The sequence below is a fragment of the Lolium perenne genome, chromosome 4 (genome assembly GCF_019359855.2).
Source record: "Lolium perenne isolate Kyuss_39 chromosome 4, Kyuss_2.0, whole genome shotgun sequence".
NCBI lineage: Eukaryota > Viridiplantae > Streptophyta > Magnoliopsida > Poales > Poaceae > Lolium > Lolium perenne.
In genome coordinates, this window is record NC_067247.2 from 100193922 (window position 1) to 100204269 (window position 10348).

Here is a 10348-nt window from a genome sequence, read left to right on the forward strand (position 1 = left end):
GCCTTGAACTGGTCGCACTTGTTGCCTATGCTTTTGGAGGCACATACCTGGCGGCCGTCGACGGAGCTCATGGAGGAAGGCTAGTAGAAGGTTGGCGCCGCGATGGTCGATAGGGGTGGAGGGAGGACTATGACTACCGTCTAGTTACCCATGTCCGAGGCAGCCCCAGCTCTGAATCAATCTGGCCTGAAGGACCGCGGAGGCGCGAGCAGCGTCGTGAAGGCCTTCACGGCCGCCGCCTCTCACCCGCTCACGCCCAAGCTATTCCCCCTCTCCTCCCCCGCCTTTCCCTCGCGTCGCACCCCCGCCGCCACCGCCACCGGCGTCGAGGAGAACTCTGCGGCCAAGCCCCTCCAAGAAGCCCACGTTCGTCGTGCGGTGGTTAGTCTCCTCGATGGCCAGCCGGATCACGAGCTCCGTCGAGTCCTCAATCCATAGGGATGGGATCTCTTTTCTGGGCGAAGGGGTAACGTTTGGTTCCCTGGCGCAGTTAGCTTGTCGTGTAGCGTGTGCGCTCCGCACGTCCGTCTAGCACGTGCGCGCCCGGAAGAATTTGGGTAACAATATAAAAGAGGAACTCGGAGTCTTAAAACTGAGAAAATATATGTGTCTCGTCATATTCTACAAACTTGCACCAACATAACCCGCTAGTCAACTCAATACAAATGTGTCTACTAAAGTCATGACAAGAATTATCAAACAGAGGGAGTTATTGTTCCTTCGGAATAAAGTTTTACTACCGAGCTACTCCATCCAGCAAGGCGTGTACGGAAAGAAGGCTTCAATATGTCCAGGTGGGCCATCAATGTCATGATAATACTTTGAATATTTGCTACCGAGGTCTTCAATCTTGGAAATGTTCAAATGGTACGCCAATCCTCTGGTCATGCCACTACTCATGAAGACCATTTCTTCGAAAGGATGGAGTCCAAGGACCGAAGCACCATAATGTTTGCCTTTGTCAACCATATCTTCCGTGTCTAAGGCATCATCGTCGGAGTTCCATTCAAAATCGTGGTCTACTGATTCATTGTTGTTGTAAATACCGATATACTTATTTTCGTTGTAGTTATCCTGCAAGATCCATGGCATGTAAACATGGGAACGGTCGTTCAGACGTGGTAGAATTAATTGAAGGTCTATATCATGCTCCAACATCCACTCAGCATATCCATCACGAGATTCTTCAAGGACCCATAGTTGAAGCCGGCTTGAATTTCCAAGTATTAGTACATAGTACACTCCCTTTTTAGACTTTCCTAGATAGCGATCTTGGCATCTCGCGGATCCAAGAACTCTCGGCGGTTTAATTGCCTGGTATGTGCTATCAGATAACGATAATGTGAAGTGGCTGCCTCCTGAGGAAGGTATGGCCAAACTGAACACGGATGGTTCCTTTGTGAGTATAAATGAAGCGGGTGCAGGTATGGTACTAAGAGATCACTGGAATGGTTATTTGTGCCGCAATGAGGAACCTCAGCTGCAATGACGCCACTGACGCCGAGCTTGCAGCAATCGAGGATGGCATCGCTTGGGCCCTGAATTGGACTGAACTAGGTTTCACTGTAGAAACCGATTGTGCTGAAGCTATACCTCAATTTATGCGGCGAGAGTACAGGTGATACGAGAGATAATGAGGGAAAGAGATGTGGTAGTGGTCAAGATTTCTCGTGAAGCAAACCGTGCCAGTCACGAGCTGGCCAAACTTGGTAGAGTACAGGATAGAACTGCTACGTGGCTTAGGAGCTTTCCTCTGGGAATTGCCACGGTGATTTATTCTGATTGTAACTCTATTAACTCTTAAATAAAATCTCTTTTCCGAGCAAAAAAAGAAAGATAACGATAACCTGCACGAAACCATATCGTATGCAAACCCGTGAGTGAATCATATAAGCGATGCAAGGTGGAATGACCAACTATAAGATCTATTAACGATAATCAACAAGTGTGTACATAGCTATATGTACCTGATGACCAAATATTGTTCGCAGTGCATGTAAGAGTGCACCACGCCAATACACGGCATGGCGCTCATCATACGCGTGGATTGCTACCAATTCGGCAATAGTACCTGCGGGCAGCCCTTGCCGTACGAAGGTCGTTTCCTCCCATCGTCCATTCACCGAAGACCTACATTACATATTGTTAGAGTATATATCTGTATATTGTAGTTTTCCCATATGTTAGGGGGCTTCCTGCATATTTGCACATGTACATCTCTACTATATAAAAAGGAGGAACTGTTTCCTCCAGTCCAAGGTTTCGTCCTACATATTTTTCATCTGACCATTTTGCCCTCCCACCACAACATCAAATAATGCATCATCGCGCCATAAATGTTGTCCACCATCACCGGCCATAATTCATGGGATTACACTTTTTTGACAACCAATCAGGCAACAAAAATTACAGGAAATCCCACCGAAAAGGTATTTCTTTCCATCACTCCGTCCCACGCGGGATTTTCGTCCATAACTCACGCAGAATATTTATAGCACTACACTTTTTTGATGACCAATCAGGCAACAAGAATTACAGTAAATTCCATAAAAAAGGTTTTTCTTTCCATCACTCCCTCCCACGCCGGATTTTCGTCCATAACTCACGCAGAATATTTATAGGACTACACTTTTTTGACGATCAATCAGGCAACACGAATTACAGGAAATTCCATCCGAAAGGTTTTTCTTTCCATCACTCCCTCCCATGCGGGATTTTCGCCCATAATTCACGCAGGATATTTATAGCACACGCAAAAGAAACAGGATGAAAACCGCCCACGCTAAAGAAATCATACAGAATCAGTGTCCCCAATCCCACGACCATGGTCCCCAGTCGTATGCCGCCTTCCTCCTGCCACTCCGTCGATCTACCCCGCCTACCCCAGCCTCATTGCCTAGCAACACCAGCACCAATCGGGCAATCGCTGGTGGCGCAGCTCAACCCCAAAGCCATCGCGGTCCAGGAGGGGGCCAAAGCGAATGCGGAGCGGTGCGCCATCCCGCGGTGCTCGACCAGCGGCTCAACATCACATCGCAGGCCTTGGAGAGGATGCATCACTTATCGCCGGAAGAAGATGACCCGGACCTGGTGGATTCCGTGGTAGTGGGGAAGGGCACGCTGCACACCACAACAAGAGAGTGGACATGCAACACTCAGGGGGCGTCTTCGGCGGTCCACAGGCTCGCCTCGCCTCACGCAGGTATGGAGCACAACATGACTAAGGGCCGCGCGGGTTTTCATCCGGTTGGTTTGGGAGGCGTTGGCGGCGACGGTGGATCTTGCCGATGCGAAGATTTCTAGCGGGCGAACCGCTGCTAGACAAGATTGACCTCTCTCTGCACGGTGAGGTGTGGCGTGGCAGCTTCGGCCTTCGTGGGCTAATCTGGGTTTGCAATCAGACTTAGTTCCCTTGCACTAAATAAGTTTTCTTGTTGATGAGTGTTTTAGCTTCTTGCACTGAATCAAATTTCCAGGAAGATGTTATGTACTAAATATAGTCTTCGTGTGGGTAGGTTTGTGAAACTCTGATGGAAGCAACGCAGCCATGGTTGCTATTCCACAATAACAGGGAATAGCATCAGGAGGAAAGGGGTGTACTTATTGACTTATTGTGGAGAAGAAACATCACTACATCAGCCATGCAAAGAGAACGAGCTGACTTGGAGGTTACAGATATGAATGCTAGGTAAGAAGAAAAAGCAAATTGTTGTGTGGCCATAAGTTAGAAGCACCGGCATGATCTGCTCCATTTAATCACGTGGAGCAACTTCTTACATGAACTTCAAATCACCGGGTAGAGGTTACAGTTAAATCCATGGGATCTGCAGTCCTGTAGAACTTGTTTTGCCTTTCAAACTGAGCTTACATTTCACTTTTTTGGGCAGTGCAGGGCTGCACGTAATGTTGCACAATGCGCACGCCCACCTTTGTAGTACGAAATTGCCAATATGACGACTCTAAGTGTGATGGCAATGAGGAGAATCATAATTCAATGAATTATATAACAGGTACCTTCTTTTGTATTGCTTAGTTAGACACTGAATTCCAGTTCTCTTTATCTCCAAAACTTGCATTGTTTGGGTGAAATCAAGACCGAGACACTTAAAATACCATACAAAACTATCCATCTTATTCATAAAATATGAGAATAAGATTCTTTGCATTATTTCAGAGGCTTCTATGGCATTTTTTGTCATGTTATTTCTCCTGAGTTGCCATGCTGGTTTGTTTATACCAGTAAAACGTACCAAGAGATGTTCAAGAAAATTCTAGGTTCAGGTGCTTGGTGACTTGGTCGTTGGTTTATGTACCTGGGAAGTTGTCATCTTCTTGAAATAGAGATAAAAGTGCATCTAATTCTATGTTTGTTTGAATTGTCAAAGGGATGAGGTGTTACATGTCTGGAACGCTATATCTGTTTAGTGTTAAATAATATTGGGTAATGGTTACCATCAGTTTTAGGAATATATATTCTTTGATTGATCCCGATATCAGAAATGAATATGAGTGAGGAGTGTTAGATGAACTGAAGCATTAGCCGTTAACTGATTTAGCATTCGTGTACTGATGTACGACGTAATCTAGATTGCTAATTCATATTACAGATAATTTTATAGTAAGCAAATTACTTCTAACATCATCTGATTGTAATGTATGTTTCTCTGCCAGCCACTCAGTACTGTTTTCTTGTAAATATGGACAAAGAATAATGTTGATGGAATTTAAGTGAGTATTCTGTGTGTTCGGACATGCTCATAAATGACTATCACACATGCATTCTTGGAGATTAGAACCAGTTAAAATATGTGTAAATCTGTTCATGAATGCTGGCACTATCTCTATAATGAATTTCATGGTATTATTTTTTTCGCTATGAAAAATGGTAAAATACTCCTTGCATGAATCGTTGTCTCGCGGAGTGGGGTGCGGGTGCCGATTGCTGCTTGAATAAAATGGTAATATATTTTAGGTTTTGCTTCCGAATTGGCCAGATAAAATGAATCAATAATCACTAGAATTTCTGTTTGATAAATTTCTACGCAATCTGTATAGCTGGCATGCAAAATCTATGCTTGTTATCTTTTCAATTGATATAGAGTTGAAATTGATCACATGTTTACTACTTGGCCGCTGACTTTCGGGGAAAGGTTGTGAAGATATGTATTGTTTAATTATCTTGTTGAAATTGATCACAGGAAGCTGTATCTCTGATTTTTTTTGTTTTTTCATAAGTATTACAAACTATATATGTGCATTGGGAAATGAAATTTGAGGACCCGTGGCAGCGCACGGGCATTTTAACTAGTGTACTATATATTGTGGCCTTTAGCTCTCTGGTAATACATCAAGCATATTGTCTAACATGGTATCAGAGCAAAATTGATCCTCTATTCCCGGCCGACGCGTACTTGTCCTTCCTGTCCCGCTCGATCTCTGTCCGCTTCGCTCGCCACGGCCGACGGCCGATTCTCCTCCAGTCTCCAGCCGATTCGCCCGACGCTCCCGATCCGCCCCTCTCCGGCCAGATCGGCCCGCGTGCCGCCCGACGCTCCCGATCGGCGCCGGCCCCTGCTCTCCCGCGCCTGGTCCCGATCCGCCCCGATCCGTTTTCTGCCGCCTCGCGCCAGGACTCCTCGCGCCAGGAAAACTGCATCCCTGGCCGATCCGGTCGATCTCCTCGCGCCAGGCTCCCAGCTTGATCCGGTTTTTCCTGCTCCCTGGCCGATCGGCCCGCGCGTGCTGAGATCAGATTGATCTTCTTGCGTGGCCGTCCAATTGACTTCCAGCCAAAAAAAAAAAAAAAAAAAACTATCGTTGTTACCCGATGTCTTCTTCCGCTGACCCCGCCTTATCTCTGGGCCCACATTCGGTTCTTGGTATTTGTCCGCTGCCTCCGTGCATGACTGCTAGCCATTCTTCGTCGCCGTTTGCGGCCTCTTCACGCGGCTCTGCCCGCGCTTCACTGACTCCGTCTACATCGGCTCGCCGCTCTATACCGACTTTCGCGGCCTCTTCCCGCAGCCCTAGTCGTGCTTCGCCGATTTTGTCTCCCTCGGCCTGCCGCTCTACATCGACTTTTGCGGCCTTTTCACGCGGCTCTGCCTGCGCTTCGCCGACTTCGTCTATGTCGGCCTGCCGCTCTACATCGACTTTTGTGGCCTCTTCACGCGGCTCTGCCCGCGCTTCGCCGACTTCGCCTATGTCGGCCTGCCGCTCTACATCGACTTTCGCGGCCTCTTCACGCGGCTCTGCCCGCGCTTCGCCGACTTCGTCTATGTCGGCCTGCCGCTCTACATCGACTTTCGCGGCCCCTTCACGTGGTTATGACCGCGCTTTGCTGACTCTTACTTCATCGGCGTGTTGCTCTCCGTCGCCCCCTTTGGTGGCCTCTGTGCGTGTGGGTGATAGCTCCTCGTCGGCACCTGATTGTACGTCGACCTCTCCAGTCGCGCCCCTCTCTGCGCATGAGATAGCGCAGCTTCACCGCCTGCTTGATGCTTGGGATTCCAGTTTACGTCAGCAGCCTCGCGGTCCGAGTCTCCGCCCTCGTCCTCATTGCACCTACTGTGGCAAGGTTGGCCACACTTCCTCCACCTGCTGGACGCGAGATCCCAGTTTACGTCAGCAGTTCCAGGATCGTCAGCGGGCTGGCTCTTCAGGATCTTCTGCAGTTGCACTCTCTGATCAGGACATTCTCAGGGGTCTTCGTGGTCTGCTCGCTACTACAGACTCTTCCTCGCCGGGCGCTGCTGGTTCTGTGACTGGCTCTTCTGGCACTGCGCGACCACCACTTTCTACACAGTCAGGTACGTCCCTGTGGTATCTGGATTCTGGAGCTTCCTTTCATATGACCTCTGAGTCTTCTATTTTGTCTGCTCTTCGGTCTCTTATTTCTCCTGTCCGTGTTGTCACGGCTGATGGTACCTCTATTCCTGTTTCTAGTAGAGGCACCCTTTCTACTCCCTCTTTCTCTGTCCCTGATGTTTCTCATGTTCCTCGCCTTCAGATGAACCTTTTCTCTGCTAGCCAGCTCACCGATTCTGGTTGTCGTGTCATTCTTGACGCTGAGTCTTGTGCGGTTCAGGATCGTCGCACACAGGCCCTGGTTGGAGCTGGCCCTCGTAGCCGTAAGTCTCCGGGGCTTTGGGAGTTAGACTGGCTTCGTGTTCCTTCCGCTGCCACTCCATCTGTCAGTTCTCCTCCGGTTGTTGCCTCTGTCACCGGCTCTTTTCAGCAGTGGCATCATCGTCTTGGTCACCTTTGTGACTCTCGCCTGTCGTCTTTGGTTCATCGTGGCCTTCTGGGGTCTGTCTCTGGTGATGGGTCGTTACACTGTCAGGGCTGTAGGTTAGGCAAACAGATTCAGCTTCCCTATCCTATTAGTGTGTCTGTCACTCAGCGACCGTTCGATTTAGTCCATTCAGATGTTTGGGGTCCAGCTCCCTTCGCTTCGAAAGGGGGCCATCGATACTATATCTTATTCATTGATGATTTTACACGGTACACCTGGGTGTTTTTCATGCACTCTCGCAGTGAGGTGCTCTCTATTTATCAGCGTTTTGCGGCCATGGTCCGCACTCAGTATTCCTCACCCATTCGCGTGTTGCGTGCTGATTCTGCTGGTGAGTATATCTCCCAGCACCTTCGTAGTGTCCTTGCTGAGGAGGGTACCCTCGCTCAGTTTTCTTGTCCCGGCGCGCATGCTCAAAATGGCGTCGCCGAGCGTAAGCATCTTCATCTTCTTGAGACCACCCGTGCTATGATGATTGCTTCTTCTCTTCCGCCACATTTCTGGGCTGAGGTTGTTGCTACGTCGACCCACCTCATTAACATTCAGCCTTCCGCTGCTCTACAGGGTGGCATTCCTCTCGAGCGTCTCTCCGGTGCTTCTCCAGACTACTCGACTCTCCGTTCATTTGGTTGCGTCTTCTATGTCCTTCTGCCTCCTCGCGAACGCACCAAACTGACCGCTCAGTCTGTTGAGTGTGTTTTTCTTGAATACAGTGATGAGCATAAGGGCTATCGCTGTTGGGACCCCGTTGGTCGTCGGATGCGCATCTCTCGTGACGTCACGTTTGATGAGACGCGTCCCTTCTATCCTCGCCCCACCTCGGGTACTTACCCGGTGGATGATATTTCTTTCCTTCTTTTTCCGGATGCACCCCCTGTTGTCCCTCCTCCCCTCCCTCCTTCTGATGCGCCCCCTTCGGCGCCATCCTCTCGTTCGTCTAGTCCACCTAGTACTCCTCGTTCTCCGGCTTCGGCTCCTTCCGATGCTGTCCCTTCTTCCTCTTCTTCTGATGACTTGTCTTCTGCAGATGAGCCTCCCCCTTCACGGCCTGTTCGTCAGCGTCGTGCTCCACTACGTTACTCTCCTAGTCAGTATGGTCTCTCTGTCGTTTCCGAGCCGACTTCTTATCGGGATGCCGAACGTCATCCTGAATGGCAGCTTGCCATGGCAGAGGAGATCGCTGCGCTTGAGCGCACTGGCACTTGGGATCTTGTTTTTCCCCCTTCTGGTGTTCGTCCTATCACGTGTAAGTGGGTCTATAAAATTAAGACTCGCTCTGATGGATCTCTTGAGAGCTATAAAGCGCGTCTTGTGGCTCGTGGCTTTCAGCAGGAGCACGGTCGTGACTATGATGAGACTTTTGCCCCTGTGGCTCATATGACTACTGTGCGTACCCTTCTTGTTGTTGCTTCTGTTCGCCGCTGGTCTGTCTCCCAGCTTGATGTTCAGAATGCTTTTCTTAATGGCGAGGTTAGTGAGGAGGTTTACATGCAGCCTCCTCCTGGGTATTCTGTTCCCGACGGGATGGTTTGTCGTCTTCGACGTTCTCTCTATGGTCTCAAACAGGCCCCTCGTGCCTGGTTTGAGCGCTTTGCCTCTGTGGTGACTGCTGCTGGTTTCTCTCCTAGTCTTCATGATCCAGCACTTTTCGTTCACACTTCTCCTCGTGGACGCACCCTTCTCCTTCTCTATGTTGATGATATGATCATTACTGGTGATGATCCTGAATATATTGCCTTTGTAAAGGCTCGTCTTCGTGATCAGTTTCTCATGACTGATCTTGGTCCTCTTCGCTATTTTCTTGGGATTGAGGTTTCCTCCACTTCTGATGGCTTTTCTATCTCTCAGGAGAAGTACATTCAGGATCTTCTTGCTCGTGCTGCTCTTGGGGATGAGCGCACGGTTGATACTCCTATGGAGCTTAATGTTAAGCTTCGTCCTACTGATGGTGATCCTCTTCCTGATCCCACACGTTATCGCCATCTTGTTGGGAGTCTTGTTTATCTTGCTGTCACTCGTCCTGATATTTCTTATCCTGTTCATATTCTGAGTCAGTTTGTCTCAGCTCCTACCACTGTTCACTACAGTCATCTCCTCCGTGTTCTTCGTTACCTTCGTGGCACGATCACTTGTCGCCTTTTCTTTCCTCGTTCTAGCTCTCTCCAGCTCCAGTGCTACTCGGATGCAACGTGGGCGAGTGATCCTACGGATCGTCGTTCACTTTCTGCTTACTGTGTGTTTCTTGGTGGTTCGCTTGTTGCTTGGAAGACGAAGAAACAGGTAGCGGTTTCTCGTTCGAGTGTTGAGGCTGAGCTGCGGGCTATGGCTTTGTTGATTGCTGAGGTGACCTGGTTACGGTGGTTGCTTGCAGATTTTGGGGTCTCTGTTACGACACCCACTGCACTTTTGTCTGACAGTACAGGTGCTATCAGTATTGCACGTGATCCGGTCAAGCATGAGCTAACCAAGCATATTGGTGTTGATGCTTTTTATACACGTGCTCAGGTGCAGGATGAGGTCGTTGCGGTTCATTATGTGCCTTCAGATTTGCAGTTGGCGGATTTTTTTACAAAGGCACAAACTCGAGCACAGCATGACTTTTTACTCTCCAAACTCAGTGTTGTGGATCCACCATGAGTTTGAGGGGGGGTGTTAGAGTATATATCTGTATATTGTAGTTTCCCCATATGTTAGGGGGCTTCCTGCACATGTACTATATATTGTGGCCTTTGGCCCCCTGGTAATACATCAAGCATATTGTCTAACACATATGACGAAGGTGGCCATTCCCACTCTTGCATTGCGGACTTAATCCGTGTCTTGATCCCTCATCCTACTAATCTTCATTCATTTGACATTTGCAGCATAACCTTGTCGGATGGTGGGTATGAAATGATTAAACCGCCGATCATGGTGAAAATTGTCCTCGTCTTTATCTAGGAAAATCAAAGAAGGGAGTCTATTGCACTTTGGTTTATAATAACACGGAGCGCCAAATTCAGGTATGGTTGCTTACCGAATTAATGGAGTGGACATTGAAGATTGACACCAATC

General features: G+C 48.7%; 1 non-coding gene across 1 annotated transcript; it reads left to right on the top strand.

The window, feature by feature from the left end:
• The first annotated feature begins 4674 nt into the window (after window positions 1-4674).
• LOC127297787 (small nucleolar RNA snoR103) lies at window positions 4675-4778 on the top strand. The gene has a single exon (XR_007849475.1). It is a non-coding gene; the product is annotated as a small nucleolar RNA snoR103 (small nucleolar RNA).
• Window positions 4779-10348: the final 5570 nt, after the last annotated feature.